Source organism: Ciconia boyciana, chromosome 5 (assembly GCF_034638445.1).
Source record: "Ciconia boyciana chromosome 5, ASM3463844v1, whole genome shotgun sequence".
Taxonomy (NCBI): domain Eukaryota; kingdom Metazoa; phylum Chordata; class Aves; order Ciconiiformes; family Ciconiidae; genus Ciconia; species Ciconia boyciana.
The window spans coordinates 73119804-73139584 of NC_132938.1; positions in this window are offsets into that span (position 1 = coordinate 73119804).

Genomic DNA, 19781 nt, shown 5'->3' on the forward strand with positions numbered 1-19781 from the left:
TTCTTTCTGAGAGAAAATGAAGTGACTTGACAGCCTATAACTACCTTTCTCAGACCTCTGACAGTAGCTTTCTTATTATTCAAATAGGAAAGACAGAATGAGATCTGGAGTCAGACTAAAAATAAAGTGACAAAAGTTGAGGTAATTAAGCATTAAACATTTGGATGCTTATTTATAGGCAACAAGATTTAAAGATTTGTATGACTCTTTATGGATACAGACCTTAATCATGTTTAATATTAACTTCAAAGGGTATAGATTCTAAATACATATGCTTAAAATGTTTAACAGTGGATTTAATACCTTTAAAATATGGCTTAGTGATTTTTTACTCATTCCACTTACCTAGTATTTCCTTTAAAAAATTACAGTCTTAAAATCAGTGGATATACTCACACTTGCTTTTTAGCAAGGCTTTAATATTTATTTGTATTTATTTTTAATGGCTAAGTAGCAGATGGTTGGACTTAAAGCAGCATTTCCCTGGGTATTTAAAATAGGCAAAGATATGAGAAGAAATGAAAGGGAGAAGAGTGAAACAGATGTTGTGAAGCTGCTGCTGATGGTGAGACATCGGAGGATAAGCAGATGTCTTCCAACTTCACCAATCAGTTCTGCAAAGGTGTTGACCACTTGTGAGAGATTATACGATAGCATTTGTTTCTCTGAACATGGATGAAATATTTGTCTAGGCTTTGAATGTAAATTGAAAGGAAATAGGCTAACTGGCCCTTTTTAATTCAATCTTGAAACTACATTAAAAAGACTGCCACCTGTAGTTCCAAATATTGTTCATACTTATAAACAAAACTTCTTGCACATTTTTTTGGAAATTGTTTCTTCTCAAAACTGCCAGCAATACTTTGGACTTTTAACAGTATTTTTAACCACACCATAATTGATAAATAGCACATAATAGCAAATACATATAACATTTTTAAACATACTAGATGAGTGAGAATATTTGATAAACTGACAGTTGACACAGCTTAATGTGTTGGCTCCTATGAATTCATACTCAGGATATGACTGTATGGTTAGGATTGGACAGTTGCTTATTTACATCACTTACATGTATGTCTGGTTGGTGGTGTGAATAACTTCAAGCCAAATCTTGAAGATATTTAAATAATTTAGTATAATAAGTTATACCAAAACTTCAATGGACTTTTCAGTGTGGGCACAGTCTCATGTTACCGCAGCTATGCAGCTTCAGGATGGCAAATGACCTCTTCCACCTAAAAGGTGGCCAAAGCTATCATGCTGTCATATAACAGACTGGCCAATGTTTCATATTTCAACTGATGAAAAAGCACCTAAAGCTCAGGCTTTGCAGTACTCAGTGTTAAATTCCAGAAGTTCCTTCTGTGATTCCAGCCTTTTCCATGAGTTACCTCTCAAACCGATGCTCCATGTAAAAGTAGATAGCTGACAGTTTTAGAAAGTCTTCTTTGAGAAGGTAGCGGTATTTGCAAGGAAAGTGATTCGTTTTGCATTAGTCATCACAATTTCAATGAGAATATTTTTGCTAGAATCTTGAGCTGTGTCTTGTACCCCGAAGTATTGTACCCATGAAGGAAAGAAAATATTTTACAGCCACCTCTCTGTTTTTCCTCCATGAGACCTCATTCTTTCAAGTTTCTTTCACACTACCAAAGCAGAAGGTAGGAAGAGTGCAAGGACATATTTTTTTCAGTGGTGTCAGTAGTAATATGTCTGTTCTTCAAATTAAATAATTTTTTAAAGATAAGACAAACTGGAATTTTTATTATTTTTTTTACTTAGAGTTACTCTTTCTTCACCATCTGGTAGGTTATGTTGCAAGTACATGTATATGTTTAACTATCTTGGTTTCAAAGTCATGCTGTTTCCCAAGAGCATACTGCTTTTGAAAACAAACAGTGGTTTTATGACATGATGTGGAGAGGAAATATCTGGTATCTTTATGATTTTACTCTTTTTCTACCAAAGCATTGACCTGAATTCGTTCCTTTTCACTTGGAGCTAGAATTCGCCACTACAGTATGACCAGCCATTGAGTAACTTAGCAATGTTGCTCATTGATGAAGAATCTCAGCGGTCTTGAATCATGCAGATCTAATGGTGCTATAACTCATTTACCAAGATTGAACTAACCTCTGGCTTAGCGCACAGTTTATTTTATATGCGGAAGATTTAGATATTAGCAAAGACTATTTTTTTCTGGTTGTTGCGTAACTAACTAACATCTAGCCAGGCAAGCAGAACTAACAGTGCACAGGTAATATGTAAACAAGAAAGCCGGAAGCAGAAGACAGAGAAAGACCAACGGTTCTGACAATGCTAATGAAATTCCCATTAATTCTAAGAACTGAGCTTGACTGGGTTTACAATCTTGGAAACTCTCAGAATATATGATGGCATTCTATACGTGAAGAGATTTTGAGATAATACAGAAGAAAAATGAATACACAAGTACAAAAACTTACTAATCAACTTTGAATAAAACTGCTGTCTGGTAGTGACAGGTTATCATCTATTAAAATATTAATATGCAACACCAAGAACTGCAAATAACTGACTGCAAATAACCTCAGAAACTTCATTCCTCTCTTATCTCTAAGATGCATGAGGTACTAATGTTCATTTCCTTCTGAAATCCAGGGATTTACAGATCTTCTTGTTACAGAGTTATGGGCTATGTATCAAATATTTGGCAATGATTTATAGTCTGTTTAATTCATAGAATCTCTTTCTGCATGAAACAAGATAAAAGAAAAGGAAGTATGTGAAAAAAAGGGCAATCACCCCCTTTCTTGTAAAACTCACTATTCCTGTTTAAATATTAAAATGAAAACAACAGAAAAAAGATACTCAGGATTAGATACTGTCTGACCTGTGGAGAGGCACAAGAGTAGGATAAAGCAAAACATCAACAGATCTTAATAAAAAAACAGAATTAGAGCTATACTTTGCATTGAGACTAAAAATCAAACTGATTCCCAACTTAGTAAGAATTTAATTAACAAATTTTCATTAACTTTTTATTTTATGGCTTCCTACTTTTTGTTTATGAATTGCATTGAAAGGTTGACATCAAACTAGAGCAAGAAGTATTCTCATGACATTTTTGACCTATATCATTTCATAAAGCATTTGGAAATTCACAAGGAAAGTTCTTTGCTAGTTTAATCCCAGAAAATGTTCAGTAATGCTTTTTGTGCTCCAAGATTCATTAAAGATCTCCTAAAATCTTCTGCCTTTCTTTCCAAACTTTAATGCAATAGCAATAAGAATTACACTAGTAATAAATAAGTGTAACAAGGCAATGTATTACTTTTCAATGGTTCTCTCAGCAACACCATTTGACATAAAGTGTCAGAATCTGCCCCATAATTACCAGCTTAGCATTTTCTAAAGTAAAGAGATATACAATGAATCATTAATTACTATGCATCCATCCATCCTCATAGCCTGCCAAGCTCTACATTTACAATCTGCTTGCTTCCCATGTATTTTCATCTGCAAATCAAACCAAGTTTGTTTTTTTTTTAAAAGCAGATAATACACATTGGAATAGATGGTTTTCTTAATATTTTCTGAATTAATATGGCTAGGAAGTTGCTGGATTTTCATTATTCCATATAGTAGAATCAATTCTGAAGCCTCTCTAAGACTGCCGTTTACAGCAGGTTTGAAGTTGTCCTACCCTGTGTCAGATCTGGGCCTCCAGCTGATTTAAATAGTGGAGGTAAGACTTATAGCCACATTTGCTGTTTCCCCCATATTAAATGGATCAAAGACAAATAGAAACAAACAAACGAAGAAAAAAAAAACAGTGGGAGTTAAAAATGGAGTTACTATAATGAATATAAATTAAATAAATTAATAAATAAAATAAAAGTTTATGTGGAAATATAGAGCTTTTCTTTTTGTTCTTTGCATATTTTATTTACAAACATAGAATACGTATCACTTGGGTCTTCTGGTCATCTGGTATCTGTCAATCATGTTTATTTACATTTAATTTTCATTTTTTCATTGTTTGTAATGAAATAGACTTTCTGTGAGGTCTGTTGTGGTTCATGTGATTCAAAGGTGAATATATTTTAAAGTAAGAAAAACAGAGTAAATCTTTTTTAGGCAATTGCTTTGTACAACTATTGGTAGAATGTTAGAAATGTTAGCAGGCTAAGGCAGGTGTATTCTCCATTGCTTATAACCTGATAATTTTTTTCTCCATTATGTATTCTGAATAAATTCTGAACAACCTACGCTTTTCTTGCAACATCCATTCATAAGTATTTTTTCTAAGTGCTGAGGAACTGCAGTCTATTATATGCAGCTCTTTGAATAGTGAACACTTTCCTTGGTGATATCTTTTTGCTAGGAAAGCTTTAGGTCAGAGCTGAATGTGACCCATTCAGCTATATCCTTTTCTGACCCTCTAAATGTCAAATTTAGGACACATTCTAATGCTTTGTCATTCAGTCATACACTATGCATACAGAACAAAACTATAGTAAATTTTTAATAACTTCTCTGAACTGCCATCGAACATAAATTCTGACTTCTGGCCATTCCTGCTCCATGTATCTGCAATTAAAGCAACAGCTGCAGTAGTATTTGCAGTTTTCAAATCTATCAGCTCCGAGGATCTAGTGTCATTCCTTTCTGTACTGAACAAGATCTCAAAGCTAAACAATAGATGCTTTTGAGGAGCATTATCATCCTGCTTTAATTATTAATATATTCCATGATAAATTTACAATTACCTCCACCAATATTACAAAACAAAAAGGACCTCAGAAAACACTCTTAGGTGCCTCCAATTTTTAGGAGGAGGAGAAATAATCTTTGCAGTTTACTTCCTAGATTATTGTGCAGACTTCCTTTGCCCCACATGACTCAAGTCTAAAAACGTTTTGTTGGTGGTTATCAAATCAACAAAAAATGCATAGATTCAGCTTTTCTTTAAAGTGTTTGCACTTTGAGATGCCATCAAAAACATTGTCCACTAAAATGTGCCTTAATATAAAGAAAAAACAAACCAAAAAAAACCCCCAAAACCTACAAATATTCAACATATACAGTAACAACAGATTGCCATACTTTTATCTAGCTCTAGGGGCTAGATGCTGATGTAGACAATAGAGGTTCTTCCAAAATGCGTGTGTGGATAGATGTATTGTCATGGGAGTGGTGATAGCAAATTGAAGACAAATATTCTCCAAAGCACAGTAAAGGGAAACAATCATACCCTTTGGAAGTTCATTTTTTTTATATGTTTCTGTGAAGATGGGGCATAACGTAGATTTAGGGAAATCTAAAATGGAACTTTAGTATTTGTCCTTTAATAGTGCAGGAAAAATAACAACACAGTGATTGCCATTAGTTCAATAGACCTACTTTATTTTTCTCAAAGATTTTATATGGTATTTTTAATCTTCTAATTTAAGAACTTATGTAGTGTGGGTTTTGGTTCGCTTAAGTCTGACATACGTTACCCTGGAGGTCTCTCTTTCATTTTATTGACGGTTGGACTCCTGCAGTAGCTAACAATTTGCTGTCAGTTTTGAAGTTTCCTTAAGCCCCTAAACAAATACACAAATATTTTCTTTTCTGATGATTTCTGATAAGTACTTTTCAATTCTTATCCACTTGATTACAACATTAGTGAGCACACTTGAAAAATAGTTCTTAACTCTGGTTTTGACACAGGAGTCTCTAAGTTGTCTGACACCATATATATTATTTTTCTTCCACGGAAACCTTTGAAAAATCTCTCATGCCTGTTCATTCCATACCATTTGTCTTTCTATGTGTTTCCTTGTTGCTAACGTCAAATTTTTACTTGCTAATGAGGTAATGGTTGCAGTCCAAGAATAAGAACTTCTATGTCATGTTACCATTCATCTCCTAATAAGTCCTGGTTATCCAAACCCTCACTGGAGCAGATAAGGTAGAAACTTACTCAGTGAGGCCATATACTTTACCTGCTTTTTTCTCACCTCCTGATACCTGGTATCATTAAAAGAATCTGGAATACTTTATCCAAACACATCTGTCATCATAGTAGCTAACACCAACACCTGCTAACATTTTTATTACTTGCCTAATATGACATTGTCTGGGAAAGGTTTCACTATATAGTATTGCATACTTTGCTCTTTACAATATTTACTCCATTGTAGGCTGTATACTTTGATGCAACTTCAAGTATTTTTCTGTATTCCCCCATCTTCTATAGGTATTTAGGTTTGTAATCATTGATATATTTTGCTCAAATACATAATTTCCATTGTATCAGTGCATTTTGTTGGAATTGATGTGGTCATTCCAGTGTAAAAATATGTCAGTCATAACTTTTTATTTCAGTTATGTCTCCATTCTAACTAAGACACCACAGTAGCTGTGAGACTAAAAGCTAGCTGAAGCTCAGTTTTAGATGCTCCCTGATTGAGACGTGTTTGCCACATTATTATCCAAGTTTATAATATTGTGGTTCAGATAAATCAATGTATTTATGCTTTTAGATGATCAAATAGTTCCTGAAACCAGGATTCTAGGCTTCTTCTGGAAAAAAATACTTTGGTTGTACTCATAGCTAGTTTTATCCATGCCATTTTCAAGGTCTATACAGATTATATATAGCAGAATTCATGGAGCACTTTGTATCTGTTCAGAAATGCAAACTGATACAGAATTTGTTAGGGCATCCGTGTGGAAGTATGGCACGGTAACTCTGTGCTTTACACTGGCTTCTGCCTGGCTTCAGTGGTATTTGAAGAGTCTTTCTTGTTTCAGAAATTCACGTTGTAGCTAAAATCCAAATCAGAGCTCAACAGAAGTGGTGAATGTGGAGTTCTTTTGGTTTAAAAAGGGAAGAAGCCATTTTCAAAACTTGTGCCATGAGAGCATCTTTTCCTTAATCATAGATACATTGACTTTGGATGTATGGTATGAACTCTATGAACTCAACTTGCAAGGAGGATGGTTTGGGTTTTTTTTTCAAGACAATACCACTGTTGTATTGAGGTTTCAGGACAGGAGAAAGAAAAGGGTTGTCATTGAGTCCTACACTGTACACTACAATGATGTAGTGTGTAGTTGTAGTTTTATCATGGAATTTTATTTGTTGGTTGGTTTGTTTGTTTGTGAATTGGTGCACTTGAGGGTTTCTTGAGTTACTTATGAGCGGACTAACCCCATGCATCCATACAGGCTGGGACCAGACTGGCTGAGTAGCAGATGGCTGAAAAGGATCTGGGGGATGGATACTACATTGGAGATGAGCTAATAGTAAGTTCTCCCTGCAATTAGGCAAGCTGAGCTGCCTACAGTTAGGAGATTCATGACCAGGAGATGACAAAAAATTATCTTCTCTTTCTACTCAGCATTGCTGCTTAGGTTGGACCTGAAATACTGGGGCCTAGTTCAGGAAGCACATCAAGAATTTGGATTGGGTCCAGTAGAAAGCTGCACCTCTTATGAAGGAAGAGGCAACAAGAATATTCTGTTCTGTTCTATTCTGTTCTGTTCTATTCTGTTCTGTTCTATTCTGTTCACTCGGGGGATAGGGCAGGCCAGGAAGGAATTAACCAGAGGAGTTGTGGTATCTCCATCCCTGAAGATTTTAATGACTTGGATGGACAAAACCAAGGCTGACCTGAGCTGCTGTTGATCAGAGCGCAAGTTTTCATTTCCAACCCACACTTCTATATTCAACAAATTATGTACATCTAGTATTGTAATTTCTGTCAGGGCGCTTAATAAATTTGTGTCTTTTAGAAATAAAAACAAGTCAGTTATTGATTTTTAGAATATAAAAGCTTTTTCATTTTTATATTCATGAGTCCAAAAATAAATACAATTTGTCTGTGAACTTTTAGTACTGTAGAATGTAATGCCATAAAAAATCCAAAGCCTTTTATTCTTGCAAGAAACTGGTCTTCTATGATTCTGACAGCTAAATTTTTTCCATTTCTACAAAGTAAAATCTTGTGCCAAAAACATTATGTTCTCTGGATAAAGACAAGCATATACTTAGCTTTGTACTTATTATACAATAAAGAAAGGTAAGTAGAAAATAGTTCCAATTTTTTTTATTATTTTCAGTTTTTATAACTTGTGTAACTGCTGCTTATGTAGACTATTATTTTTTAAAACCTTGTGTGTCATGTTTAGGAAAAATACTATTGAAAGTGGTAAGATGTGATTACCTCTTCACTTACCCTAGCCCTTCAAGAAAAAGCTTCTGAATATTTATGTTTCTCCCTTTTTTTCCCCTGGTATCAGAATCAAAACTAAGGTTCCATCATATGACTTTTTGGTGTGTAAAGTGCTGATATTGTTTTGACTGGAGGGACATGGAAAGGTGGATGACTCAACATTTAATAAAGATGCACCTTCATGCTCAGTCAAATTTTACAAGTGTATTATTTGAAAATTATTCAAATTACTTTCCACCTTTCTGATCCATTTTTCTCCCCAAATGACCAATTATAACTTATTATTATTATTGAGCAGTAAATGCATCCCTTATAATTCATCTCTTTTTCTGGTTTGCAGAAGCTGAGAGGCCATAAATCTGACATTTGCTCACAGTTGCTGTGTCAGCTCTGTTACGCTGATGTCATAAATAGATCTAATTAGCAAAAGTCAAAGGTAGTGCAAAAAGGGAACGTTCCTCTTGATTTATAGTTAGCAGGAAAGGAATATAATCCACATAGAAAATAAGAAAAAGAATCAAGATAAAAGAATTCCATGCGGGATAGCAATTATGTGATGTTGTCTTGTACTCTAACTTTGTATATGTGCACAGAGAAAAGGAGAGAACAGTAATTCTTTTCCCTCATGCTGTTGTTGAAGACTTCAGCACTATTTGGCTCAGGTCCTATTATGAGACTAAATATTTATTTCTAATAGAAAAAGGAAAGCAGAAAAAACATGTAAGATGAATCCTAGAACAGCTTATGAACTCACCTGTCACGCACGCTTTCCTACACAACCTTATGCCCAGTTAACTAAAGTTCAGGCAACCCGAATTTAGGATCCTGAGAACTGAATTAGGAGGCAAAACTAAGGCTTTAATTTGGACTAAAATTAATGGTCATATAGTCTGAATAGGTTTGATATGGACAGGATAATTCAATACAGCAGCATGGTTCTTCCCAAGGACTCTGATTCTCAGCTACAGTTGAGGACAAGGATGGAAGTATACTTGGCTTCTACCACTTCTTAACTTCTCAGTTTAGATGTGAACTCTTATTGACTTCAGTCTACTTTACTCTTGTGGGCAAAAATAGAGATGCTTTCACGGTGAGGTCAATAGCATTTCTCTAGAGGCCCCCAACATCACGCTCCTTTCTTATTTCCTGCTTGATCCCGTCACAGGCGAGAGTTCCCCCTCAAAAATATTTTTTTTCCTACAAAGCATCCTTTTAAAGTTGCTCAATTTTAGTACAGTTATAATAATTTTTCAAGTTTTATAAGATGATTGATGCATACTGACAATTTCTCATGTATCAAAGTAGCATTTGAATAACTTTACTGCAGAAACTTCCGTACGATAGTTCTTATACCTTACACTGAGCTATTTCTCGTGTATAAAACTGATACAGTTTTGCATTTATCTAATATAAACCTATATGACTATACTGTGATGATTTTGTTCCCCATTTTACATCGATGTTGTTTTGCTGCACTCAGCAATTCTTTTGAAATTTATTTATATTTCAGTCAGTTTAGGTGTAACACTGGGGCGTGATTTAGATGCAGTGGTTCTGATCAGGACCTGTGGTAGCATATGTGTGCATCTTCTCAGTTTCTGCTACTTGGACTAAAGTCTACTATATCAAGTGTTAGTGATCCATCGACCTCTGAAACTGCTAACGTCTAATACAAGAACAAAGAGAAACGTCTTGTCAGGAGTACATTTACATAATGCCCCAATGACAAAGGACAGACAGTGAAAGACCACCTACACTTCAACTAATCATGAACTGTTCTAGTTTTGTCCTTCCTTTTCTATTATTTTCAACACAGCAACAAAAGTTGGAATGGCTTCTTTAAGATTTACTTTAGGGAATATGTCCAAAACTGTAAAGAAAATTCTATGTTTGGCATGCTTTTACTCTTCACAAGCTTTATTCTTATGCATTTTTTATTTCTCCTTGTTCTCTGCAAACGTACTTAACTTCCATACCATCTATTTTTATTCAGTATTCAATCCTACATAGTTAAATCAGTAGCATTGTGTAAACATAGCAGAGTCTTCAGTCTTTTTTAAAAATCTACTTATGCCCTATAGATTTATTTTTAATTCCGCCTAGTTAGAAAACACATACATAAATATAAACTGAATTCATTGGCAAAAAGACTATTTTCATATAAGCTAGCAAAACAGAAGTCTGATTATTTACGTAATTATAGAACTAATTTTTATGTAATAACTTGCTTCTGGTTTGTGTATTACAAAAATCAGTTTAAGATTATTCACTTCATCAGTCATTATTCAGTAATCCTTTTTAACAAAATGCAGTGCACTATGTTTCAAATCCTACCCTGAATGGTCATATTATTGTAATTTGTAAAGGAAAATTTCATATATGCTACCAAGTATGGAGGCTTAGGTCCCATTTGCTAAAAAATAAAAAGTTGCTGCAAGTGTTATAGCCAAGGATCCAGTTTATGAGATTTACCATTTATAAGTTCTACAGAAAAAGACATTCTGTAGTCTGTTGCAGTTTATATTATTCACAGTGGTTACTTATATAAAGGTTAAAGAAAGATCTCTGCCCTTTTATTTAGTCTGTAAAAGTCCAAGCTAAGACTTCATCTGTTTAGTTGATAAATCGATAACTGCAATGCCAGTCACAAATTCTGGGGCAAAATTATTATACAGGACTGTTAGCTCTTCTCTTTTCTTTCCCCTTCCTGAGTTCCTCTCACTCCATTGCAACATTAAGAAAAGTAAGAAATTCCCTTTTGCTGGAGTACTGCAGCATTTGCTTTTATTCTGCATTGGAACACAAGTGGCAAACTTTATAGGGAGGAGAAGAAAAAGGAAAAAAAAAAAAAAAGAAAAGGTCCAATCTCTCACAATTCAATAGACTACTGGCACACTCTTTTGAAGGAAGCTGAGAAGTGCCTTTATTATAATGTATAAATACAGTATTAGAAATACAAAGATGCTGAAAGGTTTTAAGAAGCTCTTTAATCTGCCAGAGACAAACACAACAAAGCCTGTGGCTGGAAGGTGATACAAACAGCAAAGGAAGCAAGAAATGCAGGAGCAGTCTGCCATCTTATAGGACTCTTTTTCTATGCCATCTTATAGGATTTACAGGATGGAAGATGACCTACTGATCACAGATGGAGTTTGAGGATTAAATGGAATAACTGTCTCCAAATAGGGAAGTAGGTTTGTATAGGACCTAAGGGTTCCTACACACACTGAGACAGCAAATTAAATGGTCGGTTTTTGAAAGTTAAAGTCATCAAAGATTTGAGGTAAAATATCACCTCACTTTTTCCCATTTTTGAATCAAGAGTGTCTGTCATTCTGGAGGAAATGTTTGAGTAAAATATGAGATATTTCTCTCAGTACACAGGCAAGAATTTAAAGGATGTCAGATTCGTTATCCTTTCAGACCTTAAAACAGAGGTACAGTGTAGGCTAACTGGAGGAAGTCCAAAGGAGAAGAACAAAAAAGATCAGAGCTCCAGGTAACATGACCTACAGAAATGAATTAGTTCAGTTTTTTAATATAAAGAAAACTAGGGGGGTAGGAGAGGAGTAGGGAATACTTTTAGAGGTAAATGATATCAGTTTCCAAAATAGTAAAGGACACTTACGTTTTTGAAAACTGTTCAGAGCAGGGGAATAGTGCAATCTCTGTATCCACCATGAATCAGGCAAAAACTTTCAGGCAGAAATATTCAGCTTAGACATTAAAAAAAAAAAAAAAGATAATGATAAAATAACTAACAAAAACATACAACTCTCCAAAGGCATGGGCGGTGAAACTGAGATTACTGTGGAGCCTTCACTTTCAGGCAGCCATTATTATGAATGACACAGACGCAGGTAATTCTCCCTTTGGACAGAAGATGAAAGGTATACTGGTGTCCTTTGCAGTTCTGATTCCACAAATGTGGGGAAAAGCACTGTCTATTCACACTTACCACGAAAAGAGTTGTGTGTTTATAAGGAAAGTTTATAAGGAAAGTTTATGTGTGTTTATAAGGAAAGAAACACTAAATTATTCCAATGTAATCATTTAGTAATAATAATTTTCTGGAAATCCTTTGTTTTTTCTGACGGTTCTAGTCATAATGCCATTAGCATTATGCCATAGCCTCATAATGCCATTAGCACCAGTACCTTCCAAAGAGAAAACGGCTGAGAAGGTAAAAGGCGAAGCTATGGTTTTAAGGGAAAAGACATTCAGCTAGTTATCTTTTTCATTAAGTTTCTTTCTTTCTTCATCCTTTACAATGACAATAAAACAATTTTTTATTCAGTTATACCGAGCTTTCCAAGTGTAATGATCCTATTAACTCTCAGATGAAATCCACAATATATTCCTCATTATTAGTTTGCCAAAGTAAATGGAAATAGTATTTTAAAATTTAATGCAGAGTATGCTTAATGATCTACACCATTTTTATTACTGGTTAATCCTCAAATAGTAGCATGTATAACATATAAAATATCCAGAAGGGAAGCCACCACCACGACCACCACCACCAACAACAAAAATTCAATAAATCAGGATCCTTGATTTAATAACTAGCAGCTTTGTTTAATTACAGTTGGGTTGAGTTCACTGGGCTGAGAATGCAATTATGTGCCTTGGTGCAGCATTAATAGCTCAGAATAAAAGGCCTCTTTTTTCTTTCTGTAGCATTTAAGAGAAACCATGATAAAATATTTGGCCACTGTCTGTTGTAGTTGGCTTCTCCTGGCAAAGAACCTCCATTTACGCGTGACCATTGTGTTTGGCGGAAGAAGCACAAGGGCATGGAGACATATTTACTTCACAAAGATTCCTGAACGTGGTCTGGATTGTTTGATAGATTTAGTAATATTTGTCATCTTTTACATACTACAGAGCATTTTATCATTTATTCTTTATATACTATTTCCACTGAATTGTAGAACTGCCTAACATATTTGAAAAATAATGATTTGTCACTTTGCACATCTAGCAGGTGAAGCTGTAGGCAGAATCCAAGATGCACATGTTCAGTGCTTGAAGCAGTTAACCAGATCAGGCTTTGCTGGAAAATAAGTATGTCAGTAATGGGTTCTACTGAGCACTGATAGACCTCAGATGCTCATCTCAGATGTTCCAGATGATAGAAAAATATGTTGTCCACATGAGCATCAGTCATGTGTTTTCTCATGACTGGGTAGTGAGAAGAAATTCATCTTTCTCTGCCACAAATAAGTAGTACAGAATCATTCCATTAACACTGCACACCACAGTGATGAAGCCTTATTGTTTTGAGGGCTGCTTATTGTTTGAGGTCTTCTTTTCACCTTCCTTTTCAGGGAGAAAAAGCTACTTACATGAATGGCATGCATTATTGATTATTTACTGAATTATAAAGTCTCAAAATGCAAATTTAAAGGTTATTAAGATATCATAACATTAATAGGTTATACATGTGGAGATTTGCTGGTGACTTGGGACAGCCAAGGATTACTAAGGTTGATTATTGACGAAATTCACATGCAGAAGTTTTTATTGGACTGTCAATGTAAGGTGCTAAGTGCATACTTAAAATATATGTAATTAAAGCTTACTTTAATTGAAGTTTATATACTTTAAATAAAATCAGGCAAATTAAAGTAACTCTGAAAGCACAAACTTCAGATTTCTTACCGCTACTCTAAACATCTACAACTACAGTTGCATTAAAAAAGTTGTGGATTCTTTGCTAGGGAGGAAGGATTGTATTTAATGCAGAATATTTTAATGAAACTTTAGTAATAGTAAACTCAAATGGATTGTTAAAGAAGGGAAAATATAAGTTATGTTCTTTGGGTTTGCACATTAAAAGCCAATTTGAAGGAAGTGTCAAGAAATTGATCTATTGTCTTATGTGCTGAAATTTTGCAACCATTTAAGTCCAAGCAAATGCTTTTGGTACCTTTGCTTTTGGTAGGGGGTAGCTATTTTGATTTCCAGCCAAATGTATTGAATTATAATTATGCTCTCTCTTGGTACAGAAAACGTGCTTCGAATATCATGTATTTACTGTGACATCCATGTAAGAAAAGGAATTGTGTCATATTTCTCTCTGAAAAAACTTCATAGCAAATATGATGGCTCTCCTACAAATAAAAAGAAAAAGGTAGTCTGCTAGCTCTAAGTGTGTATGGCAAATTTATGTAACAGTGAATTTTATATATATATTGTAAATTTATATTTTCAGACATAACCCTCTTTTCTATTATTGTGGTCTAATCCGGCAGGCAGCGAAACACCACACAGCCGCTCACTCACTCCCCCCAGTGGGATGGGGGAGAGAATCGGAAAAAAAAGGTAAAACTCGTGGGTTGAGATAAAGACAATTTAATAGGACAGAAAAGAAAGGGAAAATAATAATAAAGAATAATATAATAAAATAGTAATAAAAGAATATACGAAACAAGTGATGCACAATGCAATTGCTCACTACCTGCTGACCGATGCCCAGCCACTTCCCGAGCAGCAGACCCCTGGGCAGCTTTTCCCCCAGCTTTATATGCTGAGCATGACGCCATATGGTATGGAATAGCCCTTTGGCCAGTTGGGGTCAGCTGTCCCAGCCGTGCCCCCTCCCAGCTTCTTGTGCCCCCCCAGCCTCCTCGCTGGTGGGGTGGGGTGAGAGGCAGAAAAGGCCTTGACTCTGTGTAAGCACTGCTCAGCAGCAACAAAAACATCCCTGTGTTATCAACCCTGTTTCCAGCAGAAATCCAAAACATAGCCCCATACTAGTTACTATGAAGAAAATTAACTCTATCCCAGCCAAAACCAGGACATCTACGTCATAGCAACGTGATCTACAATATGTGATATTGTTGCTGTTTTCTGGATGGTAGCAGTATGTAGTGCATATATGTCTGTAAACCCCAAAGAGCAATGTTAAAATTCTGAGTGGATAGTGTAAAGGAGGAGGAATAAGTGAGGCAGAATAATATGAAACTGAAGAATTGGCTGGATTATTTAAATATTTATTTTCTGGTGGTAGACTATGAGAGATTTCTAAATGGTCAAGGATGTGTGTGTGACAGCTGACATGCTTTCCGCAGGCATTATCACAGAAATAACCTGTTATAAATTGTAGTTTCCAATTTATGATATCTACAAAATACACGGGTAACTATTTTGGCAGTGCTCACTTCATCTGGCAGCATGATGAAGTATCATCCTAGCAGTAACACCAGTGCTTTGCTATAGTATTATCATCCTTGTATCATCTCTACATCTCCATTTAGGGAAAAATATGGTCATTGGTCTAAGTGTTTCAACCCAGAAATATTTCTGGTTTGAAGTATGATCTTCTCATAAAGTCAATTTAAGCTTATTAGCCATGGAAAAAATGACTCCACCATTCCAATGTAAGTGGCCATTTTGCCTTTCTAAACTATTTTAATTTTACACATATTCCATACTACTTACAAAATCACTGCAACTTGGCAGAATGCTCTTGTCTATCAGTATGCAGCAAGACAGAAAGGAATGATGAATATAGCTCAAAAATATTTGATTAAATTATCTTCAGTGGAAAATACTGTTTTGTTAAGTTCCCACAGGAGAACTTTTTTTTTTAATTGGTTTTGATTAAACTCTGTGAAGAGGGTTTTTCAAGTTATGGATGGAATAGCTTGTTGAGACCAAAAAAGAAATTTAATTCAGAAGAAATCAAAGCCTTGTAGGTTAAATACCTGTCTAAGCCTTCCGAAATCCAATTTCATGTATCTGAAGTAAACTGGCAAAAAAGAAGTCTAACAGGCTGAAAAGGTGCATTAGTATCTGAGCTATTGTTTATTCTGGTGTCTCAAGGCTTTAGCACAGAAGAGAAATGTAGTCAACCTTTTTGCATCTATGATAAGGCAAAATACAGACTATAATATTGTTTGCAGATGAAAAAAAGTATCAACACTTTTTAGAAAATGTTTAGAAATATTTTAGCTATGATAAATTATAGTTTTTATCACGAACACCTGTTCACCACCAAAAGCTTTGTTTGTGACTGGTAAATTGTATTTTACATGTAGGAGAAAGAAAAATCTATTTGCAATTAAAAAGAACACAGAATCACTATGTTTTTAAGCTTATTTTTAATAGTACTTCAAAATTGTAATTTATATTATTTTGTCTCCCTATTATTTTAATAGCTACATTTTTCATAAATAAAACTAATAATATGATAATGAAATGATACAGTGACCTAGTTGTGCTGAACCCATTACAGCCAATCTAATAAACATATTTTATAAACAATTTTATGCATATTTTATGCATAATTTTTCAACAGAGTCTTATCTGAATCAGATTTGTGACATAAAGATACATTGTAGTGCATGAGAAACAAGAATACTCAAAAAGTAAAATTATTACTTTGGCACAAGGTTATTGTTTTAGGAGGTTGACCATAGCAATTCAGTTTACCTGTTGCATTCAGGAGGATGCTTTTTACTGTTTTTTGTCTCTGCAAACCTACTAAGGTTCTTAGATTCAGGGATGGAGGATTTTCTTCATTCCTTTTGTTTAATTTAAACAATAGATTGTTTGTATCTGTGATCACGTTATGGTTTCTTTCCTTTTATGTGAAGAGTATTCAACTTATTTTTTTTAAATGTAAAAAAAAATATCCTAAGCGAGGACTTTCTATACTAAAGATTAGTGTAGTGTATGTTATTTATATTTCAGCTGTGCATATAATATTCCAGGCATTGGCCACAATGTCCTGGTCTGTAATAACTTATAGTTCTTTGCCTTGCTCTTGAAAATATGCACCTTAGTGATGTGTTTACACACACTGTTAGTCCTTGTGAAGGCACTGGGACGTGCCACCTGCATAAGGATGTGTGTGTTTGCACAATTAAAGCCCTAGCCTGCAAACATTTACAACATCAAATCTGTATACATGCAAAAAATAACAATATGTTTATGAAAAATAGCAGTGCAAGCAAAAATTAAGCTGGAGAATAAATCTTATAATAAGCCCAGTAAAAGCTGAAAATAGGTTGCTGGAAGGTCAGCTGAAGCATGTACATTTGGCAGTGAGAATCAGACCGCCTGCCTTTGATTACCTGTACCAATCATTACCTGTATTGCAGAAACTTTTAGGAGGATTCACGAGAACGTCATGCTTCGTATTTTCATTGATATATCAACAATGTCTAGAAATCTCCTCCAGTTCACTTAGCAATATTAAACTAGTGAGAGAAAAATGAAAGGATTGGACAGTTTGTCTGGTCATTGGGGTTTTTTTACTTCAACGTGTATTACTGTGAAAATATTTTAAGGTTTTTCCGATGGTTAACCTTGTAGAAGGGTTTAAGAAACCCTTAACTTCAGTTTCTAGTAAAACAGATCATTTGACCTCAGAATCTGCACACACGTGCACGAATTTCATTTTGTGGGTTCGATTGAGAATGCAAAGACTCTGGTAAATGAAAGGTTAATCCTTCAGTTGAAGTGCAGAAGTGTTTCCTCACTGCCTGCAGGTGGGAGAGGAGTATGCTAATTGGGCAGCCTGACTTTCCAGTGATTTGCAGGTGAAAATGTAACTGGTGATAATTAAAGGCTAATTACCTTTAGCTAGCAAGTGGGAACCAGGTGCTCTAAAGCAAAAGAGAACGATTGTGATCCATGCTGGTAGGACCCTTGGGGGGAGGGAAGAAGAAGGGACTATGTTTGATTGTATTTTTTCTCTGGCCTTGATTTTTTTGATTTTGGTAAAGTAGAGGATGGATATGAAACAGTAAGACATAACACTTAGTTTCTATAGGTTTTGGGGGGTTATTTTCATTTAATTTTACCATCATTTTCCTCAAGAGATGACAAACCGGAGTTAGGTAGTGATTCTGGAAGTATTTTGGCTATTTGCATATTAGTGATATTACCATCACAAGCAATTTGGCCCGTTATGAATCCTATTTTAAAAACAGTTCCTTCTGAGATGCTCATTAAAGAAATATCTTTCCAAAGCTTCTGTCAATGACAGTTTTCAAAGGCACCCCTGAGAGTGGACCCAGACAGGTTTAGAGCATTAGAGCTTCCCACTTTTTTCCATCTCGCCTTTATGGTAGGATGTGTTAGCTTTTATAGTCAGTCTCCCCTTTGAAGGTTCCTGGGTCCAGAGAAGTTCAGGCTTTTAATCCCGGACTCCTTTTCTCTTTTACAAAGCAGTCTGGTCACTATGACAAGTAGTGTCATGAAGATATTCCTTTGTTAGATTAGGCACCATATAACTTACCTGGGAAGTAAACAACTCTACATCAGGAGGGGGTAAATCTAAGTCTTTCGGTGACTGCTTGACATATTTACTCTTTGAACCATTCATGCACTATATATTTTACAGTGGTTTTACAATTTAAAAAAAAAAAATCAATTTTCTGTTTAGACAGTTATATGTAATTAATTACTGGTTGAGTCTACATATCATGATAATTAATCACTTTGAATAGTAGGTGATGAATCTATAAACTCATTTCCTTAATGAGCTTACTTTTTTATTTGAAGGTACTGGGATTGCAGTGACAGGGACCACCACAGGTGTCTACAATGAACATTTAGGCTTTACTGTCACTCAGTAGATCTGTACTTAGGCTCTAGGTTATTTGTAGTACCTATGTGTCTAATGTTCCTTTTCTTGGGCAGGTTTATAGGTGCTGAAACCTAAAGTACTAACCAGGTAAGTGTCTCATTTATTTTTAAGCTATTCACTTTTAAAATGTGACTTTCTTTAGCTATGTTATCTTTTTACCTGGTCTGGTAGATAAGTTCCGATTACATCAAATCTAACACTGAAGGTACAAAGAGAGGAAAGACCAGTGGCACTAGTATTTCATTTTTAAGCAATAGTTCAGAGGTGAATATATTGCTGTGGGACAGAAAGTGTGAGAATTACCTCAGGTTAGGAAAATCAGCTTTGAACTGGAATGAGGAGAGAGACAACCTACATCTTGTTTTCCATCTTAGTATCTTAAAATATAATCTATCAGCAGATTATTGTAGAAAACTCTTTCACTAATTTGTATTTAAAAACCAATTATCCCCAAATGTGGCATTTCTTTTAACTCTCCAGGTTAAAATTTATTTTGAAAGAGTAGAGAGGGTGTGTGTGTATGTATATAAAATATATGCATTTCTTTATCTGATTGAGTGGAACTGCAGACTGTCCGGTTACCAACTGGAGATCTGGGGGACATCCTTCAGAGGTAAAGTTGATTTCCAGCAAGTTTGTCATCTTGCAAAAGTGGGGAGACGTTCAGGCGCAACTGGCCAGAACAAACTTTGGCAGCAAAAGCCTGTGCAGGCAGGCCGGCCAGCTAGCCTGCTCAGTTTTGCTTTAAAAATGTCAAGAGAATTGACGTGTCCTTTTGAACTTTTTTTGATTCTACTGCGTCAGCATCTTTTGCAGAAAAAATGTTCTACTACTGCATTTCTTTTTTATTAGATCTAATTGTAATTCTGATTTCCATTAGAAAGAGATTGCGTGTTCTTATAGCCGTACTTCTAGATGAAGGGAATTACAATGAGTCTTTCATTTTTATGGACAAGTATGTAAATAGA